We start from the raw sequence: 26,566 nt of genomic DNA on the forward strand, positions 1-26,566 counted from the left end.
ATGCCTTGCATTATTGTCTATAGCTATGGGTCATGTTGGACAAGACTTCAATAATTATAACTAAAAGTAAACCAGAGTCAAGTTGCTGGCTGAAGGTTTTCCACTCAACAGTGTGTTCATGCCAATGTGAGTAGACCTGTGGTGGCAGCGCTGGGCTCATGGAGCTGATGGTTTGCAGATCCACGGGGCTTTGTGAGTTGCTTCTACATGGTTCTACAGCAGAGATCACAGCCAAGTATGTTTACTGTCAGGAGGCTTAAATTTGCATTAGAGAGAGTCTTGCCTCCATCAGAAAATACCATGGGGGAGGCCTGCAAATGGAGAAAGAATGAAAATCTCTGGACTGCACTATTATGTATGTGTGTTTACTAAAGAGGAGCTGATCTAAACCTAGCTATAAGCTTCCGAGGTGGGTTGTTTTAACAATCAGCTTCCAGTATATTCTGAAAAACAAAATGCTTTTCTTTTGACTTGTTCAGATGAAGACCACTTAGGCATCAGATTTTGACTTGCAGGGCAAAAACCAGATCACTCATGAGAGCTCTCCTCCATGTCTGCTCTGGTTGGTACTGCTCTAGCAGACAGAAGGCTTTTATGGTCAGTCATCAATTAACAAGACTTTTAAATCAATTATTTAGATATCAAACAATACTTGGCACAACTGTTATCTTCTAGCGATGACTTTCTAAGCAGATTGTACTCCAGAGACAGATCAAAGTCTGCTGTTAGCATGATTTATGCTTTGTGTTGTACGTATCTTTGACAGTGCTATTTGTGTACTCAATTACAACCATTTATAAGGGGAGCTTTACAGTCAGCTTTAGTTACTTTTGCTCACATGGCATATGATACGATTAACAACAAAAAATAGGTTTCAGGGGATGGGCCAGTTGATACAAAGCTGATGTTTTCTCAAGCTATCTGTAATTGAGGCGAATTTCATGCATAAATTGATGTTCAGATTCTAAATGCATGCTTTTGTCTAGAGATTGAAGTGATCACATGTGTAAATATTCGTGGACTGCTTCCTGCCTGAATGTCTGCTTCTAAAATGTTAGGCTGGACTAATATTAACAGGCTAGATTTTTCAGGGTATATCAGTATGCTGAATAATCTGTTGTTTTACCTTTGTTTCAATGCATTTGAGATGCTTGTTATTTTTTAGCACGTTCATACTAATATTGTGTGGCTTTTTATGGGCTTATTTTCTGTTCTCATTTGACTCTGATATTGAATGAAGGGGGATAGTTGTGAGCCCAGTAACCAGAGAGGTTACTGTAATGCTCAGGGAGTCTAGTCTTATAGACTCCATACCTTGTATACTTGAACTAAGAGAGTCAGAAGGATTTTGGCAAGTTATCCTGTCTTCATTCAGCTGCCTTTGGCTAGAGAAGGAGCTTGTGATGAGAGAGGGAACTTAACAGAGAAATCTGTAGTGATTGCACACCTCCATGTGATCGTGTCTTTTGCTCACTGAAGATCTTGGCCCTGAGCAGCATGGGGAAAGACATCTGGAGGTCCTCTCATCCAGCCTCAAGGTCAGTGTGGTTTACTGCCAGCAATAGATGAAGTTAATGTCAGCTTTGCCTTGCTGAGTCTCGCAGACCTCTGAAGATGGAGGTTCTGCAGCCTCCCTGCGCAGAGCAGCTCTCCAGCGTGGTCATTTGGCTGTTGGGCTGGAGCTTCAGCTGGTAACCAGCAAGGGTTTCATGGGCAGAAGGGTAACTTAACCTCTTAAATTATGAGACCTGCCGAGCCCAGTCAAAACACTTTCCATGCGCAGGTGTGCTGAAGGAAATGTAAAGAGGAACTTCCACGCCGATTTCCTTTAATCACTTTGAAAATCAACAGAGGAATTTGAAAATCAATTACGCAGATTTGACTGCAAGCCAGCACAGCTCTTCTGAAAACAGCCCAATTTCTGCTCCTTGTTTTGCTGATGGTGTCGTGAGGAATCTGAAAGCAGCAATCTGAACAAACTGGAGCTTAGGCAATGTTTTATCAGCAAAACAGTTATGGATTTGTGCTTAACAGCGTATCGACCACGTATTTTAGTGCGGTTGGCAGTTTTATCCTTTAATCTGCTTGGAAGCCCTTTTCACTGGCTTGTAAGACAGACTTTCTCCAAATATGCAAACTGCAGAAGGGATTGGAAGTTGTGTAATGCTACACTGAGGTGAGCATCACTTGTAGTTAATACGGAGCCATTTCTTAATATCAGGACTGTGGAAGCAGTTTGATAAATATAATGGAGTTACTGGTTTAAATAAAAAGGAAAGGCAAGAACAGAGCCAAACCTGACTGAGCTAGGTACCACAGTGGTTCATTTGAATATATATTAAAAACTTGGGGTGAACTCAATAAAAATCTGTATGGGGGCAAGAAAATGTACTCAACGGTATTCCTCTCAGAAGTAATTCCTGATTTCTGCTAGAAATATGACTGCACAGAAATAACAGCAATAGAGATCCTTCGAGATATACTTGTGTTGTTGTGCAAAGAGACCCAACAAGATTCCTTCAAACTAATTTCCACTGGAAATGTGAGTGCCGTTCCCCAGTAAATTTGCTGATGCCTTTCAATTTCAAGAATGGATGATTGTTTTGAGTTGCAACTCGTGATTAAGGAATACGTCTGCAGTTTTTACAGTATTTGTTACAGGACAGCAAGATTTTTGTATTCACTTGCCAGGAGTGAGGGATACTTGCCTGTGAGGGATACAAGTCTGAGGGCAGGCCTCAGTCGGCGCACCATTTCCACGTGAGCCCTGCAGTGCAGGTCTGTATAGCCAAAGGCTGACTGCTCATTCCACCACTTGAGTTTGCAGGCTGCCGTGAGCATCAAGCAACTCAATATGTGTTATCCCATCTTAGCAGCAGTAAGTTCCTGCCTTTCCAGGGCTGGCTGGTGGTGGAGTTACTGGGTAGAAATGGGTAGAGGACAAGTGAAGTGCTGCTGAAAAGCTATGTTGTGACAGGCAATATGGAGGAACAAAACATTGCCAGGGCTTTCGTTCGGGCTGCATTATGTGAAATGGATGAGAAACAGCTTCTTTGTGCTGTCAAGTTTCTTGTCAGAGAAAGCTAGGTCACCAAGGTTGGTTTCAAGTGAGGAGTCTCACAGAATCCTTATTGCTAGCCCAAAGCAGGAGTAACAGGAGTTCATTCACAACTGAGAAACTTGAACTGGCACAGGACAGAAGATTTTCTGTGCTGTGAGATAAACTAGGTAGAGAACTTCTTGTTCATGTTAAGAATAGGAATCATACTTGATTGAATGTGCAATCATAGATGTTTCAGGTCTTGGAGCTGTATTGGTCTCATTAGCAGTGGCCCTCCCATGCAATCCGCAGTGGCTCTGTAGTAGTTGCATCAGTAGGTTACCTTGAAAAGGAATGATTGAGAAGTCTGTTGCTTTCTAATGGTTAAACATTTTCTGTCTTTGTAAGAAATGAATCAATACAAATGGCTGAAACTTCTTGAAATGTACATCATGTGTTGTTTTTTTTTTCAGTTAGAGGGTTTTTGATGGCAACACTTAAGGTCTATTATGTAGTTAGGAATCTTGAACTTCCCCTAAGGTAGGTAAGTAATATTATCTCCATTTACAGCCAGTTAAACTCCAGCAAAGAGATAAAGTGACTTGTCAAAAGCAACACAGAATCACTGCCAGAGACAAGGCTGGAACTCACAAGTTCCCAATGCCCACTGGAGCATATTTTAGATGTCTGTGCTGCTGTGTACTTACCTAGTAATATGCACGCGATTAGCATGTAGCTGCACAAGTGAACAAGAAGGTAGTTTTCTGTATTTCTTGACTGTTTCCTCATGCCAGTCATATGCTGTTTATTTAACAGCACCATTTGCTTTATTATTATTATTTTGTTAGTTTTTCGCATTTTTTCAGGTTTTCTGAATTCTGTGCTGCTGATGTACTGAGACTAACCAAAGGGCAAGAGTCAGCCTTAATAAAAACCTTCTTGAGGCCTTTTCTCCATTGTATCCAGATCTTTCTTCCCAGGTATCAGAGAGGAGTTGATTGCTTTGTACAGGAAATCAAGCCTGTGATGGAATGGGTAACGAAATTCTTCAAGGGATTGAAACAGTAATTTGCTTTTCTTGCTAGGGCTGTTCTTAAATATGTTTGTTTACCCCTTTTCAGATTGTCTCCATTGATCATTGTTCATTGTTGGGTTTTCTTTTCTGTTTTACTATTTAAAAGTCACTTTGTTTCTTGCAAACAAGGCAAAATGATCCGTGCATAAAGAACAGTGTGGAACGTTTACCTTTCTGTGTTCAGAAAAACATGGAAACAAAGCAATTAAACATACAAAATTAAAAATGTAAAACGCTGTGCGTATATATAAGCATGTAAATACATGTGCAGAATAAGTAAATGTCACCTACCCATACGCACTTTTCCTCAGTCACCCCAAATGCTCTAGATGTGCTTTACATGTTCACAAACACATTTATGAACGTGTTGACTCACATACATCAACACCTAATTTCTTCTTGTATGAGAGGGGAAAAAAGTGGTGTGAGATGAGGTCGACATTGTGTGAAAAATCGGGAAAGAAAGGGGTATTTATTCTTTGTTGAATGCTGGCAGTGCAAAAGGTCATCTGAGCTTGTGGTTTTTCCTGACTCTCAGCTGGAGCTGCAGGGATTATGTCCCTTCAGCTCACTGACAAGAAAAGGGAGGAGACAGACATCCCAGGTGGTGTCAAATCCATCATAAGACCTTGATCCAGAACTATTGAAATTGCTTGGGGTTTGTGGGGAAAGCATCAAGCCACTTGTGCCTTGTGTAAGGAGAGTAGCTTTTGGTCTTGCGTTGGCTCATCGTCACCACTGGCAGCCAGCTATGCCCCTGGATGCCGTGCGTGCATGTGCCAATGCTAAGGCAAGAGTTTGCTTTTGTCCACGTTCCTCTATTGACCTTGCAGATACCCGTGGCCAATATTGCCACATCACTGCAGAAACATTGCTGAGCACAGCGCTGTTGCAGCTCTGGAGTGACACCAGCACGCTGGAGCTCTCAGCACAGGAAGGTGTTCCGCTGGACTGCAGGGCAGATAATTACCTGCAAAGTGTGCTCTGCTGATGCCAGAGCTGCTCGGAGGGAGGTAGTAGCAGTTGGGATAAATGAGAGGCCCAAAGAATGAAGGAAGAACACTGTACCCAAGCACTCAAAGAGAAGATTCATTTACTAGCAGCCTTAGAGGATCTGGGAGTGAAAGCTAAGCATCAAATTGCATTTGTCCTCCTGCTTCTTTCTTCACAAGGTTGAATCTGTGAGTAGTACACAACCAGTGGTACAAACTCTGTGCAATTTGGTTTCTGTTTCATTCATGAACACACCAGGCTGGTGCTGAGGCATACCACGCAGGTCCACGCATCGCTGGGTTCATCCCTGCCTGGTGAGAGCAATCCTAGCAGACTCACAAACAAGTACAATGTAGAGCAGTGTGTATGCTGCTCTAAAATCATGCCACTGTATTTCTACTAATTTTAAAGGAGTAGACAGGCCATTGAGGTATGTTTATCAGCGTGAAATTCTTGTCATCTTCTCTTGCTTCAAGGAAGGAGAGTGTAAGCGTGAATCCAGATGCCCTGTGTTTTCATACCCAAGTGAAAAGGGAAAAAGTCTCTAACCTTTCACTGTAGATTATTTCTAAGTATGGCAAATTCTACTTTAAAACAGCCAGACTTTCATGACAGATTGTCTGCATTAACAAATAATGTTTTATTGTCATGAAACGGAAGTCATATGGCCAATGAAGTGGGCCAGCCTTCCTCCTAGGGACGAGGATGACCTTACTGCCCTTCATAGACCTGTGCGCTTCAGGCTGGAAAGGACACGTTCTTTGGATTGTTGTTGCCCATGGGGTGCTCAGCGTTGCATTCTTCTCATTTGGCTTGATGACAGCTTCATTTAGGGAGCTCACTCTTAAAAAGCTAAAGCTGCTGCTGTTCCTTTTTTTTTTTTTTTTTCTTGCATAGAATCTTTTAAAGACCAAAAGCCCAATCTCCGAAATTTTAGCAGGTTCAGAGGAACAGCAGCCCAGAGTCAGCTCACATTCAAGACAAGACGACTGGAAATGGGGTATTGCCCACAGGGACAGTTCCCTTGAACCCGTGGTTTAATACACTGTGTTTGGCCAGTGAAGATATGACAATTGGAGAGGCGTGATCCTTGACATAACTTTGCTTCTTGCACTAAAGGTCTGATGTGGAGTATTGCTGTTGTGCCAGACAGCTCATGGCTAACAATGATTCAGCTCTGCTAGCTAGCCAAACTGTGCAAGAGCAGCAGAAGACAAAGGTTGTTTTTTTTTTTTTTTTATCTCCTACCTGTTCAGGAGCACACACTTCTTCACAACCCCAAGCACAGGATAAATCTTACAGAAATGTAAATGACATTCATCTACCTCTCCCCCGTCTGATTATATGGTCAATGTCACGGTTTAACCACCTCTTAGCTGTGTCATGTGTGAACTATTCAAAACTAGTAGTTAAATCCACACTGCCGTGTTGCTCTTGTGATATCCGCCCATCTGACATTGTATGAAGTGCCCTGTACAGTGGCACGTGCAGTGAGATTCTCTCTCATACACAGGTATTAAATCACTTTTAACTAACCTGAACAGTCTGTGGAGTGGGAGATAAAGGATTTTAAAGAGCCTGTCATGGTTTCATAAGAGGATGTCTTTGCAAGTGCACGAGGAAGTCTACAGGCTGGCAGAATGTCATTTCTCAGTGCAAAATTAACAGTTGCTCCTGATCTTCCGAACGGTACCTTAGGGCTTTTTCATCCTTGTGCTGTACTTTTGCACCTCCTCTAAAACATGACACTTCCAGCAGCAAACTGAAACCTCAATATCATGCTGGTTTGTCAGCAACGTCCTGACTCTGAGGTAAGACTGCCATCTATTGAATTCCCTCCATCATCTCCTGCAAAATGTAGTTTTCCATCCAAATACTGACCAATTCCAGTCCTGCTTTGCTTATGAGACCTGACAAGATTGGAGACCTCTCTGGCATGCCTACAGGCTAAGTCACATAGCAAGCAGCCATTGAAGTGTCAGAAAGCAGCAGCTGAGCAAGAGCTCATACCTTGCCGCATCGATTCCTTTTACACTGAAAGAAGCCATTACAGATGCATCTTTCTAGGGTTTGGTTGTCAGATGCATTTTTCCAGGGCTTGTCAACTTGAGTAGGATGCAGCTGTCTTCCATCAAAGAGCATTTCAGGCACTTGAGGATAATAGAGAGAAAGAAAGGCAAGAATAACTTTCAGAAAACACCCAATTGGACCATGATTAAGAAGGAAAAAACCCCTTCCATTCGGCTTATTGATTCCTCTCAATGGTTTCTTCCTACTTTCATTTATATGCAGAAATACTGTCTAGTGTAATAGGATTCATACCCTGCACAGTAGCAGCACAAATTTTTAAAAGCACCAGCAGTATGCAATTTTCCAGTGCCACTTCCCCAGGCACCACTCCACCTTAATAGTTTGATAACGTGGAGATCCCGTAAGCGCAACACTTGGCGTTTGTTCTTGTGCGTCTCAAGATGCGTTTGGTGATTAAGAGCCTGCTCCAAGGCCTATTGAGCTCTTCTGTTCAGTGCAGTGGACTTTCAATCAGGCTGTGTTTTGTTCAAAGGAGAAGCCCAGCCACAGCCATTTCATCTGAACCCGTGCAGCTCAGTGCTCTTTCTTGGATGCCAGCGCGGAGTGATTTACCTAAGCGAAGATGAGGAGCCTCGAACCCCGTTGCAGAAGGATTCTTTGTGAGTCTCGGGGGACTTGCCTTATGTAATCAATAATAGCGTGTGCTGGCAGCTGGCAAGGCAGCTGGCCAGCTGTGCTACTAGCATAGCATGCCTGAAATTTTCAGGCATTCTCCCTCCATGCACTGAGCAAGCCAAAGGTGCCTGGTTATAGGCCTCATTTTGCTTGACGTTTTTTGCAGATCTGTCTGGAGGGCCTGATGTCCCTCTCGGGCCCCTCCAACTGGAAGTCTTCCCTCTTTTATCTGTTTTCATTGGAATACCTCTTGTGCTTCAATAATTTTCAATGATATCACCTCTTCCATCCGAGATCCTAAATATCAATCATGCTCTGCAGGATGAAGCTAAGCAGTGATACCATCTAAGTTTCAGCTGTGGATCCCCCAAATATTAAAGACTCTCTTTTTATTTTGTTTTTAATGAAGATGCATGCAGCTATGCCACCTAAGAACTAAGGGAAATCGCAGCTTGTTCTCCCTCTTTGCTTTCCCAGGAACTGAAGTTACTGTGAACACTCAGCCCCAAAGTATGGGGACCCTTTGTCCCTTAAGTGATAAAGCAGCAAAGCCGCTTGTCCTTGCATATCTTTCCCTTTGGATTAGAAAGGATAATGCTGTCGCATTCAGGTACCATAAATGAGATAAGCCATTACTGTCAGAAGGCAATGGAAAAAGAAAAGAACAAAAGATGATGCAAATCTTATCCTGTGCAGTGGGGATGCCACTGTCCCCTGCTCGCTTTCTACAGCACGAAAAGCAGAGGCCCTGTCTGGTTCTGCACGTGGTAGTCCCTTGTGTCGTTTACCCTGAAGCTGTGTGAGCAATGAACTCCTAATGGAGCCTGAAATGCTCAGCCAGTGTAATGTACAATATAAAAGATGGAAATGCCCTCATCCCTGGTAAGGAGATGAATTGAAGGGGCACAGAAATGGGTTTTGGAGCGGATGGAGCAAAAGATGCATTTCACCACAAAGAATATCAACACATTCGGTGAATATCTTGCTCAAAAGAGTATGATGAAGCATGTGACTGCCCGTGCATGGACACACATGCTCCTGTGTTCTTTCTGTTCTCGTGGCATAGGACTGAGTGAAAGAAAACTGCATCAAAACTGAAACGTCCTGTCCATCCTTGCAAAATCTGTTTTCTGTGTGTACAAGGCAGACTTGGGGCTTTTTATTCAGCCATCAATGGAATCATCATTCCCAAGTGTTAGGCACCCAGAGGACGTTCATGGACAAGGGCTCATTGTGTGCACTGGTGGCAGACTCCTTACTCTGGCTTGACTTTTGAAGTTAAGGGGGATCTGATTTCTCTGGCAATATTGGGAAAAAAACTGAGAAGTGTGATTGGATATTTGCAAAAGTAAATTTCCTCACGGTGTGAAATGTGAACTAAGAAAAACAGATAACTGGTTAATGTGTGTTATTCTTCCTAGAGAAAGTATGAATATGGATCATCATTTGTTTATTCTGGACAAAGACTTACATGAGTTTAATAGGGCTTTGTATTAGCTTATGACAAATAATGAAACGCCAGTACATTCATCATCCTGCTGAATCCTGATATCCTAATAGCAGGAAGAGTTTTGTCAGTATGAGGGCTGCAGGACTTGAATTTGGACCTTTTGCAGAATACCTTCCCCTAGTAGTTTAGACTTCTTGGTGGTAATTGTTGAACTAACATTACTATTCAAGCAGCATCTAGAGGTTCTGAGATACAGCACAGCCCCATTGTACCACAGACACTGCAGAAACCCAGAGAGGGGAAAAGTCCCAGTCCTGCCAAGACTGTGGTGTAAACAGGCAAGACAATGCGTAGCAGAAAGGAAATGCTATCTCTCCTTTTCAGATGGGGTATCGCTATTCACGTGGGATCACAGAACAGAAACGCTGTTGTCAGAAATGTGGGAAATAAAACCTTTTGCCAAATGTCACAAACAAAATCGCCGTCAGAGTTGGGAGCAAGCCTGGATTTGTTAAGTCCCAATATGCTGCTCTGATCAAAAGACAACCCTTCTTTGTGATTTCTATGGAAAGCTTACGCATACCTCTGGTAGGGTAGGAACAAAGTAGCATTTCTCTGGTAGCTGAGAAACAGCAGCGCTGGGTAGGTAACCTGCAGAAAGTAAACAAAGATCATAAAAATGAATTAGTTTTTCTTTTCGCCCTCTTAATGATTTACAGATATCTTAGCAACACAACTGAAAACAAGAGTTGTTTCTGTTTTGACACAGCGCACCTCCTTATACTTGGAATATCTTTGCAGCACTTCAGTTTAGCCATTAAAAGTTCTCAGGTATTTTAAGACAGCTTTTTACCTGTTACCTGGATGCAAACCCAAAGTGAATGTCAGCAGCCATGCAGAAACCCTCCATCCGTGCTTGGATAAGTAGGAACAAATGTGGTCAAGTGTTCGAGTGCCTGGTGATGGAAGTTTTGTATGTGACACAGGTTCAGTGCTTACACTCTCAGATCACTTCTCTGCGTTCCTGTGCTGGCAGGTGCTATTCCCAAGTTCAGAACTGAATGTTTTCAGGAAAGTCCCTGAGATAGGCAAGAAGCCCAAATGCTGATTTTTAAATTAAGCCCTGGTCTAGGTATTTTTTTTTTGCACAGAAATGGGGACTCCAGCAGGAGAGTTACAAAAACACAGTCAAACACATAGTCCATAATCCTCTTAAGTAAAATCCCTTTGTGTTTCCAAAGAAACATTTTTTCTGATAAGATATGGCTTACCTGTTCCTGACTTGTACCATCCTTTGAGTACAGGTCAGAAAGCACATTTGCAGAAGCAGTGATAGGACTGTGAAAAGCCCGACCTTGGTTTGCATTTTCCACTGAATCTGTTCACAACAGTGAAGAATTTAGTCTGATGTCTTTTGGCAACCGCAGGGGACAGATGAAGATGACAGTAATGCTGCTTCTGTTGCACCAGAAAGGTTTCTTTTGCCTGACGACTGAAGCAAAATGCCAGCCTTGCTTGTGGCACGGCTTTTCCCAGCCCACATGACAGACTTATTTGCTGAGCAACTCTTTCTGGCACTTTGTGAAACTTTGTAGGTGGATTGTGTGCCTGTACATGAAGAAGGAGCAGAGCTGGCCTTTCACACTGCATCAGAAGAGGCTCATTGCCTTTTGGAGGGAATGTGCCCAGACACCATCAGGAAGATAAGTGGTAGCCAGCTGGCGAGAGGTATTTAGAACAGAGACGCATTTGGACATTAAGTTTCGACTGTCGTGCTGATGGCCTTCAGCCTCGTCGTGGTAATGGGGCAGAGTTGGCAGCACAAAGGAGAAGGAACACCTGTCTGTTGGCTTCCCCAGCTCTGGCTTGAGCACCACACCGTCCGAGATGCTGGACATCTGCTGCTAGACATTGCTCTTGTAGGAGCATTGGTGAGCACTTGCATGCATTTTCAAATAGTTGCTCCTGAGATAAATGCATAATTCAGCAATTCAGCTGGGGTAGCACGCCAGGAAGCAAAAACTGAAGGTGAACACCTTTGCTTCTGGAGTGATCAGTGAGCTAATTTAGAAAGAGCCTGAGCTGCAAAGCAGTAGTGAAATGGGTCTCAGCTGTGCCGCACACCAGGTTTGTGCAGAATCTGAAAACAAGATGCAAAAAGCACCTGCATTTAATCAGTCTGGGGAGAGTTGACTCCGAGCTGTATCAGTACTTCCGATCAACTGCTGGTGCCTAACAGCACCTGGGGAGGCACTGGGAGTTGTTGTGTCACCGGCAAGACATAGCAGTGTTATTAATTTAATGTTCTTTATATTGTTTAATTTGGAAATTCAGATTTAATCAAATGTCAAACACGCTGTCCAAATTCTTAAATTAAACATGAATTGCTTGGGAGATTTTCCAGAACTGCTGTTTGTTGCATCAACCCCACTGTCACTTTTATTGCTTGTAGAAGCAACCATTTTGCAACAAGCTAATTTGGTCTTGGCTACCGGAGCCAGAATAGCTGCCTTGAGACATTTCCTGTAAGAACCTGTGATTTTTAATAACATCATAAAAATCATTTTGTTAGAGGCTGAGCAGGAGTGGAATAAAAAACAACAAAAGAAAGGGCAATTCCCGTTCTTATTATGTCATTCATTTGGGCTCTGTACCTTGCAAGTTGTCTGCTTATTGACTGTTGTCTCCTCAGTGCTCCCGTGAGTATTGACGTTTTTGTGCTCGTGTAAGAAATGAGTCATCTACACCGGGCACCCTCGTTGCATAAAAGCATCTACAAATATGTAAATGAAAGCATGAGATTCGTGCTGTGCTGGGTAAAATCACGCTCCGGGATTCAACTCTGCAACTGCTGTGCTACCTAAAGTTGCCTTGGAACAGCTTTGTGGAAACTGAAAAAAGATTTAGGATGTAAATTGGAATGGTTATTTGTTAGCAGATTGTTAGTGGGGTCTTACCTGACCCCTACTGAAGTTCTTGGTGTACGTGGATGAAGGCTGCATCGCTGGATCTTCGCTAGTAACGGCGAGATGTGCCCTGCTAAAAGCTGTCCCCCTTCTGTGTGTGAGCAGTTCTTTGCTTCAATACAAACACCTCCGTTTCTTATTCTCTTCACCTTGTAGTGACATCGAGGACGGGCTGTGACCTCCTCGATGGCCGTTCTGGAGCAGAGTACAAAGGCCACGCATCCGCCTCCAGCCCCTGAAGGACTTGGAGCAAGGGCTTCGCATGAGCCCGTTTTCATTGCGTGTGCTATCACCACGGTTTTCTGGATGAGTGTGGTTTCCGAAGTTTTATAAATCCAAAACAACTGTAACAGATTTTTTTTTCATTCTTTTGTCAAGCTAATTGAGAATATAATTTAGTCCTCAATGAAGAATGTAAGAATGAAATGGTCATTGAGTTCATTACGTGCCCCATAAACAGATTTAAGCAATACCACTAGTACTTAGCTTTTTACTGTAGTTATGTCTAGCCATTCCACTTTATTGCAGTTTCTTTATTAGATGGTATTCAATTGATTGTCTTTCAGCTTTTCTTAAAACCAGCCAGGGTATAGTTCATTCTTTCTGTTGCTGGAGTCCTTGTAAGAAAGCCAGTTACAATTAAATTGCATTTGTGCAGGATGGTCTCTTCTCGAATTTTGGCCCGATCCCTGTGCTCTACACAGAGAACACCAAGATTTTCTTCTCCCACTTCTGTTCAGAGATCTTCAGTGCTACCAAAGCACGTGTGTTCTGGTACGTGTAAAAATCCTGAAGCATTCTTGGGATGCTTCATTTCAGCAGTCCTCACGTTCAGGTATTAAACATGACTTCAGAGACTCTTGGCCTTGTGCTGGCACGTGAATTGCAGAAGAAAGGCTTGTCAGGAGCTCTAGGACAGTGCCGATGTACAGAGGCAGAACTTTGGGTAATTTTTAAATGACCAAATTTGCGGGATTGTTGTTTTGTTTCTGTATGCAGTCAGAGCTATCTCAGCAGGATGTGACTGAAAATTTTTCAGTCTAGACCAGTAGAAGCGTGTGTGTTTGTGTGTAAGATGTGAATCCTCTGAGTTCAGCTGAGCTGTTGAGCAGTTTGCAGAAGCCAGCAGACAGCTGCTGTTTACTTTCTGCTCACTCACTTGTCAGTTTTGACCTGTTTCATTTATTTTGCTTCAGCATTGTTTCCACCCAAATGTGACTCAGGCTTTTCACTGACACCTGCAGTATGCTGAGCTGGAAGGAAGTGAGAAAGGGAGAGGAGAAGAAACTGGCAGTGGAATCGCAATTAGATGGCATAGGAGCAAGACTTCTTTCCTGAAGGGTAGTGAAACCTTGGCGCTCACTGAAAAATACACAAAGCTTTTTTTTGTTTTAATATCCCTTGCTTTAAGGCGAGTCTGGTAAAGGGCGGTATGACTATGCTGTGAAGTGGACGTACCGAATGGATAATTTAATTTTGTTGCCGTTGTAATCTGCTGGGCATTCTTCCAAAACAAGAGTAGGGAGTAACTGGCATATTTCATTACAACTGCCCAGATGACTAGGAGGAGATTAAGCCTTTAATTACAAGATGGAGCATCCTGAGCTCTTGTTACAGCTTGTGGCTGAAGCCACAGCCGATCTAAGAGTAACCTAGAGGATGTCAGGTAGGTCACCTGCTGCACATACCTGGTAAAGACTTTCTGTCTTGGCTACTTACATATTCATTTTATTGAAATTATATATATGTGTGTGCTTTTAGAAGATGAATATTTTCCATGAGCTGGAATAATTCCTGTGAGTCTGGTCTCTTAACCGCGTGGCATTGAAACAAACTGACAGCCAGTTCTTTTCTTCTGTGTTTGTGCATCAGCAAGATAATTTGAATAGGTCTTACCCAGGCAGGGTAAGACCTTTAAACAACGTAGTTGAATCTCGTCTCGTTTTCGACTTTTCCCTTCAGATTTGCGAGGCTGGTTGCCATCAGCAGTTGTGAATGATTAACATTCTTGCTGATTTTGCTTGCCATCGGACTGTCAAGCTTGGAGATGATATGCAGTGCTCATGTAAAAGTGACAGAGAATAGATTTTTTTTTCTTTTTTTTTTTCTTCCTTGTTGTAAAATGGGTAAAAAGCTGAATGGAGTGAGCTTCTCCAGAGTACCAGGAAAAGTTGTAATTTGAGAGTATTTCATTAAATCAGCCTCTATGAATGAATAGATTTCTGTTTTACTCCGAACATTTGGAATAATGATCTTTCCCTTGAATGTTTTGGTTTTTAGGGAGCTCCTTCAACTCTACTCGGCTCTAGTGGGAGTTGAGTGGGCTCAGCTTAATACAGGAAGAGAGCCCTAAAATTACCCTTCGTGAATAAGGCTTACTCTATTAAATTTGGGATCTGTCTGTAGATGGTGTTGTATTCAGTAAAATATGCTGGAACAGTAGCCAGAGTGTTCCCTTTCAGCTCCATGAAGTTGTAAGATGTGGGCACTTCGGTTACTCAGCTGCCTTAAGAGTTGGGTTGCCAGTAGTGATCCCGTTCAATTAGTTCGTATTGTTCCTCTTAATGCAGCGGTCCCAAGAAGTCCCAAACAACATTGCCACCCTGGTAGAGCAGTGTTACTGGGCTGACTGGGGTCAGAAGTTAGCGGGGCCTCGTGCTCTGGGTATTCAGCCACCACTTGGCTCCAGCAAACCCTCCTAGTAGTGAGATGTTGCTGGGAAATATTCTGAGTTCCTAGAGGACAGATGGCGAAGCAGAGGGCATGAAAATTGGTTGTAAACGTGCTTAAAGCCACCAGAGCAATGTGGATGGCTTTATTGGCTCAGAAATCCTCACCTTGCCTCCCCATGTGAGGGCTTGGGCTTGTGCATCTGAAAAGAGGGGAGCTAATTGCAGCTTAATCAGAGAGTCATTTTTCACGTAACAAGACTGTCCCATTTCCAAATTACTGTGTTTTTTTGAGAAAAAAGAATGTATAAAATAAAAAAAAAACAACACTTCTCAATACTCAGAATGGCCAAGTTGCAGGGGAGGTGTCCCTAAAGAGCTCGTGTTATATACTCTAATCAGCTACAGTGGTATTAAACAAAATGTTCTCTCTTTTTTTCTATTTTTTTTCCTTCTTCATATTCTTCTAATCAATGCCAAAAGATTAAAAACCTCACAGTTTCAGGTGCTTTCTTTGTGCGCTGTATTTAATTTGTGGCGCAGATCAGTGCACCTCAGGAAGAAGGGCACAGAAATGTTGAATTGCTTTGCCAAGGCTCTGTTCAGTGGCACGGTGGTGGTTTTCTTCATCCTTGCTATACGTGAAGGCATCAGTGTGGTGTGTGTGAGTATGAAAGGCTTCATTTTTGTGCAGGGTAAGGACCACTACATGCCAAAATTGTGGATCTTGGGGTGTGAGGGTCAGTGCTTTAAGCCTGCCAGTGTGAGTATGGCTGAATGTGTTCCCTGGGGGTTTCAACAGAGCAGGGGCACCCACTGTGGGATTCCAGTGGGATTCCTTGTCTAAAGCATCAAAATGAGTCACGTCTGAAGTACGTGGTAAACCACATGCGAAAAAATCAGTTCATTTTCATCCTTTGGTTGACATGATGCACCTGTCCCTGAGAGAGGTCTCCAAAAAAGGGACCAAAAAAAGGGTTTTTGTTTGAGATGTTGCAGCATGTTTGGGAGAGCACGAACTAAGTGGTGGCAGACATCTCAGTTGTAGCTGAACAACTGAAACACTGGTGGCCATCAGGAAAAGCCACAAGTGCAAATTTTTCTGCAGTACACCACGAGCAAGCAATGGCCTCGTTAGGTGATCCTCTGCAGCACCTCCGCTCGGGATATGCTGGTGTTAGGTCAGCCTGGTATTTCTGCAGCCGACTTGCCACTTAATGAGAGAAGAGTATTTTCCAAAGTGAAAATATCCCCGCTAGCTTCTTCGCCGAGGAGTTTTCTCTCAACAAGAGCTTTGAAGTTGACATTGGGGAAGCCGGAATAAAGCAGCCAGCATTTATTTCAGCATGTAGAGGTCAAAGCGAACCCTTCCCCAGAGCGGCTGCGGAGGCAACGTGGGCCTTTTAGCAGCGGATCCATGCCACAGCGAGTTATAATCAGGCAGTTAAATAGCTGCATTATTTGCATCATCTGCCTGGCTCTGCCGTGCTGTTAACTGCTCCTCCTAGCTTCCTCTCCAAAAATGGGTTTGAGAGTTTATATTTAATTGCACATCTATCCTGAGGCCCATCGCCTTGTCCTTGCGTTAGCGGATTAGCAAGGATACCAGGAGCTGCAGGCTAGGGCACGTTGCTTTAGCATAAGAAATCCAAAGACTCTGCTAAAGCAGCTCTTTCAGTTTTTTGTTCTCTGTTTTGCTCTGCATCCTTGGAGCGTGACAGGAAATTTTTTGAGTAGTGCTGCCCATTGTGAGCACTGTGTATGTCCCTTGGCCATCGCTGGCAAATAAAGGGGAGAACACTTGTGGCTGTGCCCCAGCCCGTGGCACAATGTCCTGTGTCTGCTGCTCCCCGTGCTCCACAGCTCCCTGCTCCACAGCTAGCACAACCACCTTCATTCATTTATGGCTATGGGGTTACAAAAGGAGCCAATTTGGGGCAAATTTCCATTTTTCTGGGAGCTTCAGCTCTTGCCCAGACTCTGAGTCACCTTACCTCTGTTGGTGCAGAGGCTGAAACACCGCCTGTCCCAGCCTTGCTTTCAGTCCCTTTCTTGGCCATGCTTCTGCCATCTCCTTGCGTCTGGGTGTTGGTGTTCAGCCCCACTGAGGAATTAAACCAGCCAGCAGTGGGTAGGTCTGCATTTGAGTTTGGTTTAGGAACGTGCTTTTGAAGTGAACCCTTCCATTTGCCCACCCTTTTTGTGCTTCACAGCAGTCCCGCTGCTCATCAGCTGGATTCCTCTTGGATGAAATTTAACCAGAAGATGCACCTAACATAGCCAGCTGCTAATTCTTCTTCAGTCCATGTGAGACTCCAGTAAACACACGACACAACCACATTTGTGGTGCTTAGGGACATGGTTTAAGGGGTGATATTGGTGGTAGGGGGACGGTTGGACCAGATGATCTTGGAGGTCTTCTCCAGCCTTTATGATTCTACAATTCAATGACAGTGAAGTGTGGTTGCTGAGCCCATAGCACCTATGTTTGTCCTAGAAAACATTTACTGGGCCACCCTACTTGCTCAATGTACTTAGCCCGTTACTACCAGGCTGGGTAGAGCATCTCACTCTGCAGTTCAACTCAAGCCTCTGTATCTCCACTCCTTTGCAGAGTACTCCCTGTTCAATACCCAAAGTGATGGAGATGTTGACAGTTGTTTCAGCAGCCCCTATGTACGTGCACTCATGGAGGGTGAGATCACGTCCCCAGACACCAGCAGTTGGACAGACAGTGGCTGGGAAGGAACTGGGCCTTTGGCGTACAGTAGCTGTGGTCCCTTGGAGATGTCATCCATCTGTGATTCATTTTCCTTCAAGGCTGCTGTGGAGAAGTGCCACCACCAAGGTGCCCCCCAGCAGTTGAAAGGGCTGCTTTTCTTTCATGCTGCAGCAGAAAGCGGTCTCTGTGATAACTGCATAATAACATTTTCAGTAGTTTATTACCATAACTGAAAATACCACTGAATTGCTAGAAAACTGCCAAATTAAATGTTCCAAATAACCCTGGTGCCATTTGTCAGACAGATAATGGTTGGTTTTCTGAAGAACCACGCCGCATGCAGAATTAGGCAAGGGGAAATACACTGCATAGCTATTATTTCTCTAATACTTGGAGCTACTTAGCAATGAACATGTACATCAAAGCTTCGTGTGAGAAGATTGAGCTTTTGGAACAGAAGATAGCAGGAGCAGTCTTGAGCAGCGTGACAGAATCCTATAGGAGGAAAAAAAAAACACTGCTTACATTTCCATTATTCTTAAAATCTCCTTTGCGTTCAGTTCAGACATCTTCATGGCTGTTGTATGGCAGGTTAAATGCAACCAGTGAAGCACTCGATCTGTTTTCTCAAGTTACCAGGCTCTACCTTTCCATTTTTAAGAAATATATTTGCCATTTTGGTAGCCATCATTTAAGCAGAAAGGAAATGTATTAGTTGATTTCCTATTATTAACTCAGGGAATGAAAGAAGGTTGCAATAATCCTTTTTTCATTGGAACCACATCCAAATGAGGTATTTCAGATGGGTCAGGTTTTCATGACCTCAATCGCTGTAACTCATGACATGGAAAAAGGAGGCACAATCTTGTATTCCTTGTTGTGATGTGCATTTAATAGTCTGGTTCATATTTGCAGCCCAAGCCTACCATAAATAGATTTGCTATTGATTTCAGTGGAAACAGGAATGGTATTTTATACTCCAAAATTATGTAAAGCAAAAATCTGACCCTCCTGAAATCAATAATAATTACACCGGAGACTTAGAAAGGGGTGAAATTTGGCCTCAGGCTCTTCTGAATATACATGTAAGCTTTGGAAAATGAATTGGAGCACTACTGCAGCTCAATGACATGAAAAAGAAAATAAAACATTAAGGGTCATTTTCCTCTCTCAATGGCTTTTTAGCGTTTAATGTACTCACCAACTTGATAGTGTCAAATCTTCTGAGATCATATGCTAGTGGATATTACAGCCTGGTGTTATTAAAAAAGATCAATTTCTTTTTTTTTTTTTAAAGCAAAATACTGATTCTTTCATTGCAAAAATGCCATATTGCAGTAAAGTTAATGTTCTTCGCAGTGTAACTTTTAGTTATTGAAGAGTCTGATGTTTGGCTCATGAAACAGGAATTCAGTCTAATAAATTAAAATCCCTATAAATTCCGTGTTAGCAAGAACAGAAACTGATCCAATGCCATTCTTTATATTTCCTTGATGTATAATGTGTGTTTATTTCTATAATTAGCACAAGTATAAAACATAGCTCAGATTAAGACAGTAAACAGCCTTGTTTGCTGAGCTTTGACTTTGACTTACAGGGAGGGGAATTCTGAGCACCAGCTTAACTAAATACACAAGACAAGGAATAAACCATCAGAACAGAAAAGTAGGTTTTAGGAGACATTGATGCTACTTATGTTAATAACACTCCATGTGATACAATAATGAAATGGCTCTTTTACCAAGGAAAAGGTCACCAAAAGGTTATATTTCTTTTCTTATATATTTTTTTTAAGTTTCCTTCTGTTTTCCCCCCTATTTTTATTATCATTAAGAGTATCTCTTATAAACACTTCTGGGGCTGCTTGCTTTGTCCGTATAACATACAAGCAACATTGGGGCAGATTTCTAGCATGTATAAAAATCAATGTGGCTCCATTGACTTCAATAGATATACATTGATTTCCACCAAAGGCCTATTTTATTTTTGCAGTGCCTTTATTTTGCAAAAGAGATGCCTGGACCTTCATGTGTTGTTGTTTTTATTGTTTTGTGGTTGTTTTTTGTTGTTTTTTTAAGTCTTACAGAAATGGATTACCATTGCTAGGTATCAAATGATAGTTTCAAAACAGTGGGGGTAAATAACAATTACCGGAAAGTATAATATGCCATAACAGAAATGTAACTATATCCTCCACGGCTAATTAGCAGTTGAAAGTCAGATTTCTACATTTAATTTGGGTGTGAATAAAGTCTTTGTAATTGAAGGTTGTCAGGCGAAGAGATTTTAACAGCTAGCTTTTAATTTACAAGGTGATTCGCTTGTCAGCTGATTCACTGCTGCCTCACTTCGTGGTGCACCCGAGACCCGGTGTACCCCATACACCCCGGTGTTTTAGCCACGTGCCTCTTCCTAAAAGCACCGTCATGCTGGACAGGGTCGGCGTTTGGACAAATCATGTGAGGTATGGTGGATGTATGGCAGTGCAGATCAATTTGGACCCCCGGTGTCCATCGCAGCTCATTGAACACACCTGAGGCACGTTGTGAAGCACGTCAGGGAGCGATGAACGTGCACTGGTGGTGCCTTAATCCATGCCCTGCATTGCTTCTTCAGTACTGAAGTACAGAGCTCTTTTATGAAGAGAAAAACATGTAAAATTATAAATGGTTTTTATACGTGGTTGACTAGACTGCACCTCCAGGCACAGCGTGTGTTACGGCAGAAAGGCAGCGTGCGTGTCGAGCTCTTCCCAGGTGATTTATGCTTCTCTTTGCTTTCCACTCCCTTCTGTTGGGATAAAGTTGTACTCTTAGCGTAGAGTAGAAAGAGTTCTAAATCTGCTATTTTTTCAGCCAAACTGTCCAGTTTTGACCTTGTATGTACCGTGACACCGTTCTGTGTAACATAATAGCTCATTATCAGCAGCACAAATATGAAAAATGGAGGGAAAAGCCTTCAGATGGTGTGATATTGGCTGGAACTGATTAAATGCTACTCATCAGTGTCATGGCTCTGTTCTCTTCAATTTTGGACACTTGGTTCTTGTCTGCACTTTATTAGAGACTTACAGTTTGCATCCGTTTAGTTGGATGGGAAGGTTGTGGTACATAGTAGTACAACTACTACGATGTTGTAGTTTTGCCTCTGCATGTGAAGTTTGCACGAAGTTTTGCATAATTCTGTTGGCACAAAGCTTTGGGATTTGACCTCTAAATTAGACCAAGTCTGGACATTTAGGCATGCAGCAAGCTTTGTCAGAAAATACTCTTGCATTGAGAGGTAACGTTGATTTTCTAAAACATAGCCATGTGGTCTAACCTCTTTCTTGAGTACAAGGTAGAGTTTCTGGTCACTGAGGAAGACTGTCCATCTCCAGAACAGGCAGTGATGATTTAGACACATAAAAAATTGGAGATATAGACTCAACTCCCTGGGCCAACAGCGTATTTGAGCCATTTGTTTTTTTCTAGGTCCTGGGTGAATTTTTGTGTAGGGTTTTTGTTTCATGGAAATGTTAAGTGTAAATTCCTTATCCCGGTGTGGAACAGAAATGAAGAAAGATATTTGAAATGCTGGCAATTTGCTTAACATTTAAGAAATCTGAATTGATGCTACACGTTGTGAGGAGCTCTTTTTTTAACTGATGTTTCTTGCAGAAAGAAAGCATGATGGAGTAGCTCAAACCTGTGGGACATGGTCCACTGTGTCTTACGGACCCCTGTCTCTCTTGCACATTTTGGAAAGTGAGAAGGAAAGTCTCCCTGCTGTGACAAGGGAGTTTCTGCATTAGCATACCAATTTTTGGAGCTGTTACTTCCATGCTGTTGTAAAGATGAAGAAAGGTGGGATCATGATGTAAGCTCCTCTCTGCAATGCCTCCGCTCCAGGGGAGTGGAGTTTGCATTTTGGGAGAGGGGGTGGTTCTCGTGATGCCCGGAGGCCGTGGGCATCAGCTCTTGCTGGCCATGTGTAGCACTCGGGTGGGACTTCAGTAGGACTCATTGTCTTCTGACAGAGACAGAACAAAGCCTTTATTTTCTCCTCCTCCAGCTTTCTCTCCATCCCCCACAAAAGAGTTATAAAAAATCTTTCCTCTTAAGTACTCTCTAAATATGCATCTGTGTGCTTCTGTACACACGCAGATGTGTGAGCGTATGTGGGTATTTCTCGGATTCCCTGGGACGTGCAGGTGGTCAGCAGGTGGAGAGCACTACCACATAACAAATGACCTGATTAGTTTTCCCCTGTTAGTCCAAACAATGCCAGCCCTGCTAGTTATTTCGGGAATGTGTTACAGCAGAGCCCTGCTCAGACTGGCTTTGTTGCTAAGGAATAGCAGCAACCACACACGCAAAAAAAAAGCAGATTTCTAAGCTTTTCAAAAACAATGTCTGGAGGGATTTCCCTCTGGACTTAGAGTACATTAATCTTTCCATCTCTTATCAGAATTGCAGCGTGTTCGTGTTCAGGTATCACAGCTTGGCTGAGGGAACATTTGTAAACACAGCCGAATGTGTCTTCTCTGAGCGTGAGGGGTCTTTTCATTTCAGGAAAGCAATTTGGCCACTTGAAATAATTCTTTATGTCTTGTGAGTTCACCTCTCAGGAACGGCTCTGCTTTGGCAACCCCAGGTACGTGGAGCTTCTGTTTTACTAAACGGCACTGAATTTGGAAAGGGAGAGAGGTTTTATCGTCTCTGTTGTCCAGTGGTCAGCACCTGGCAAATATCAAAGGAGAAAAACAAAGTGATACAGCAGCAGGGCAGAGTTCTCCCCGTCTGCCTCCATCCAGATGAGCAGAGAGGCTGTGCAGCATCCCTTAAAACCTAGCGGTTAAATCCAGTGGTGGTTGTGCAGGGAGGATGGGGATTTGCTGCTGCTGCTGGTGGCTTGCAGTATCCCCCTTGCTGTACCTGCTGTCAGTGCCCTGTGATGGCCATCCTACTTGTGAGGAGTTTCTAATGAATCTGTTAAATGCAGTTTTCTTGGTTGCTGGATAGTGTGAGTTGGAGCTTGCAGCTGCTTTCTGGATATAACAAGAAGTAAGGAGACGTACAACTAGAGAAGAAAATGGTGATGGAGGAAAAGAAATGTGTGTGTATCCAGTCAGTTGCAAACATCAGCACTAAGCTGTTAACTGGCTAAAAGCACCCCCAAGAGCCAGGTGCAACTTACACTCATGGCAAAAGGGTGACAGGTGCTGGGAACTGCAATAATCAATGGCCTTTTCTCTGTGTGCTCATGTGAGTGGTCAGAAAGCTGACTAACTGTGATATTAATACTTAGGACATTAATACGAATTATTGCTCAACATTAGCTCTCCCTATTTTGCCTTCAGAGATGTTCTGCAATATTAATCTCTTTTCGACGTATGGAAACAGAAAAACTTCAGTCAAGAAGCTGTTTTGTACTTTGAGAGAAACTCTCTTTAGCTAAACCAACATTTTTTGTACAATCAAAATTATGAAGTACACCAGAATATAGATTTTTATTTTTCCCGAGTACTACTGTCAGTGAATCCATAGAGATGATTAAAGACCAGCTTCTTCTCTCGCCCTTTCATTTGTAAGGAAAAAAATGTGCCAGTCTCAGCAAGCAGATGTCCACATGATAGCCGTCATCATCACACTTGGCTTCAAATGGTCTGTCTCCCAGATGCGGCTGTGGATTGAAGAGATGGGAGGTTCTACCTCTCGTGGTCTCTGTAGATCAGACCCGAGAGAATAGCAAATGAGAGAAAAGAAACCTGTGTTGTTACTGGCGGTTTCTATTAGAAGGGTTTTGAAATTGCCTGCTTTCTGCACAAGCCCTTTAGGAATATCACGGTATTAAAAGAGACATAGCCCAAAGGGCTTGGGCAGTGTTGCTGTGATGCTTTGCTCGCGTCGTGCTCAGCCTGGGATGGGATGCATGAAGGGTTTATTGCAAAGCTAGTGGGAAAAGGAATTCAGTTTTATCCCCAGCTCCCCCAGAGCATGGGATCACTCCGAAGGAGTGATTTTATCAGAACAGGGGCTTGATCTGAGTGCTTTTGGGGTGTACGTTTGAATTTTTGGGGTGCTCTGTGTGAACTCTTCCACTGACTCCTCTTAGCATTTAAGTCCTACTTAAGTACTTGTATATTTTAAGATTTGATGAAAATGAGATTTTCTGAATCCCTCTCTCCATCCTTTCTCTGAATAGCAACAATCATTCCAAGAGTAAAATTGTGGAGAAAATAAGGCGTTTAGACCAACACTTTATTGAGGCACAGCTTAAAACTCGCAGGCAATGTAACTTATCAGCCACCAGCATATGCAAGATGCACGAGCAGGATGCTTTGGGGCTGGTTTTGCTCCTGGGTGGGTTGTAGATTTACTGAACAGAGAGTCTATGGATGGTCACCACTATTAAGCGATATATCACCATCATATCACCATATATCATCATCATATCACCATATATCACCACATATCACCATCAGCATCACAGCCATGGGTTGTGCTGTACGTGGCACAGGTGTCGTGGTTCTTGTGCTGTGATCTGCCACCTCTGTAGGAAGGGGGGGTAGGCAGAGGTGTCAGGAAAACGTTTGTCTTTAAAGAGGACTGTGTCCTCTTTAGACAGAAATTATAATGCTGCATTTTTGACATCGTTAATTTCCATGGCAACAAAAATAATCTCATAAATATGGGATTATTGCTTCAGGATCAAAGAGGGGGGAGAACCCAGGCTGTGAAGGAGAAAGTTCTTTATTTAAATATCCTAGCAGCAAAAGGAGCAATAAAACGACTCTTGAGATCTGAGCATGTTTCCTTTTTATTTCTTGTTCACTTACAACCCCCTGCGAAACACAACTTTAAATATCGAGCAAATAAAAGCAAAAACGTCCTGCTCAGCCTTACTGTGTTAGTTTGTCAGCATTGCTCCGTACTTCCAAGTGCCCAGCAGATGATGAAATATTGCAGTTGGGGCAGTCAAGTGTATTTTTAATAACACCCTCTCCCTCCTAGCGGTGTCCTGGCAGGAATTGGCTGGAGGGTCTGAGCCCAAAAGAAAAAGTGATGCTGCCCACATCGTGAGCCAGGGTGACTCATCTCCCACTGCTCTTAATGGGGATTCCAGCGGAGATATCTTGTCTCAGCAGACTGGTTTTGGACTGCAGCAAAAAATACAGGGGCTTGTTGAAGAATCTCGATGGATGGAGCCCACCGCAATTTTCCCTATGAGAAGATTGCTTCAAGCATCTCTGCGTCCTCCGCTCCTTTTCATCACATGTCATTTTGAAGCTCCTTGTCTCCTGCATACCTATTTACATATCATAAAGTTATGGAGGAAACGGAGGTTTACAGAAGGCACTTGCCAGCTGCCATTTTTCCTAAAAGAAAAGCTGCAATTTAACATTAACCTAGCAATTAAGCCAAAATTTACACTAACATGCTGCTTTCTTGCATAAAAATCCCTCTGAACAACTCTGAAAATTCTCTGTGAGAAAGGTAATAGAATAATTCCTGGCATCCTTGATTTGGAAAAGCCATTTTCTGGCATGATTGATATTTCCTTTGTGTTAGCATGGGAGGCCATAGAAAGAGGAGTAATCTCTCTAATGGGTGTACTCCACACTGGTGCCTGGGGTCCATGATACATTTGTCAGGCTTTAATTAAAGTGCTGGAGTTGAATTTCCACAGTAATTAACTTTTATTTGCAGTTATACCATGTCTCTCATTTTTGACACTGACACTTCCCTGTTAGAGATAGGAGCAGCAATTGGCACCAAAAATAAAGAACGTAGAAACGAGGAACAATTTAAGAAACAGCATTGAATTTTCCATGGATTCTGAAAGGAGGCAAAAACACATTTTCTGCCAAAGTGGTTTTGTTGGTAGCTACCTAACATGTTTTCTCTCGTGCATAAGCAGACATCCCATTACCTTGGCTACCTTTCCTTATCCAATGTCCAGTGGTAAACAAGCAACTTTTGTTCAGCTGTCAGCACGTGCCCAGGATCCAAGTTACACCAGGTCTTTCTCATCGTCTTGTAGAAGTGTTGGTTGGTTTTTGGCAAATGCTGACTTATACGCATGAACAATATACTTGCTGGAGAGGCTATTCAGATATTATCCCTTGACTGAGACTTCTGCTTCAGTTACGGGTAGGATAGTTGAGAGTAAACATCACACGGGGCTACATCTTATTGTCAGCAGTGGTTTTGGATTGCAAGAATCTCAGCCTCATTGAACGTACAAATTGCTTTTATTAATAGGCGTTAGTTACTTAAATCTACTCTTTAGATACAGCTCTTACAAGTATTTTTTCAATCCACTTTTAGTTCATGTAGTTTTCTACTTGGATTTCACTCGTACTCTGAAGCACTCTTATGTAAGAACACAAATAACAAGACCACAGACCACTGTTACTCTTTTTATTTGCATTGGACTTAACATCTTTCCCATGGCCAGAGGAACACAGACCTGGAATCCAGTCCCCTTCCGTCTCAGCTGCTGCTCACTGACCCTTTCATAGACCCATTGAGCTCCATTTTAAGAATTATTTTTTTATTATTATTATTCCACTTCTGCAGGCTGAAATCTCTGCTGATTAGTGACTGCCCTCTGATTTCCACAATGAATATGTTCACAACCAGTTCACACCATGCCCTCACCTGTGCCAACAAACACAGCCCTGTGCTCCCAGGTGAGATAGGTGAGAGCATCCTTGCACTCTGTTATAGCTGTGTTAAAGACTGAGCAAAAATTAATTTCCTAGGCATCTGAACATTGTCTTGTCTCTCTCTCATGATAATTTGGTGCCTTTCAAAGAGGAGCGGACTGCTTGCTAGCTTTTTTCCCTCAGACCTGTTGGTGTAGTCCAATCTTAGGGTTTGCTTTCTATAATTCGCAGCTGCATCTTGTTCCTCAAATACTCAAAGCTTATTCTCTGTTTCTAAACTACAGATGTGGAC

The sequence above is a fragment of the Netta rufina genome (assembly GCF_964035555.1).
Source record: "Netta rufina genome assembly, chromosome: 2".
Taxonomy (NCBI): domain Eukaryota; kingdom Metazoa; phylum Chordata; class Aves; order Anseriformes; family Anatidae; genus Netta; species Netta rufina.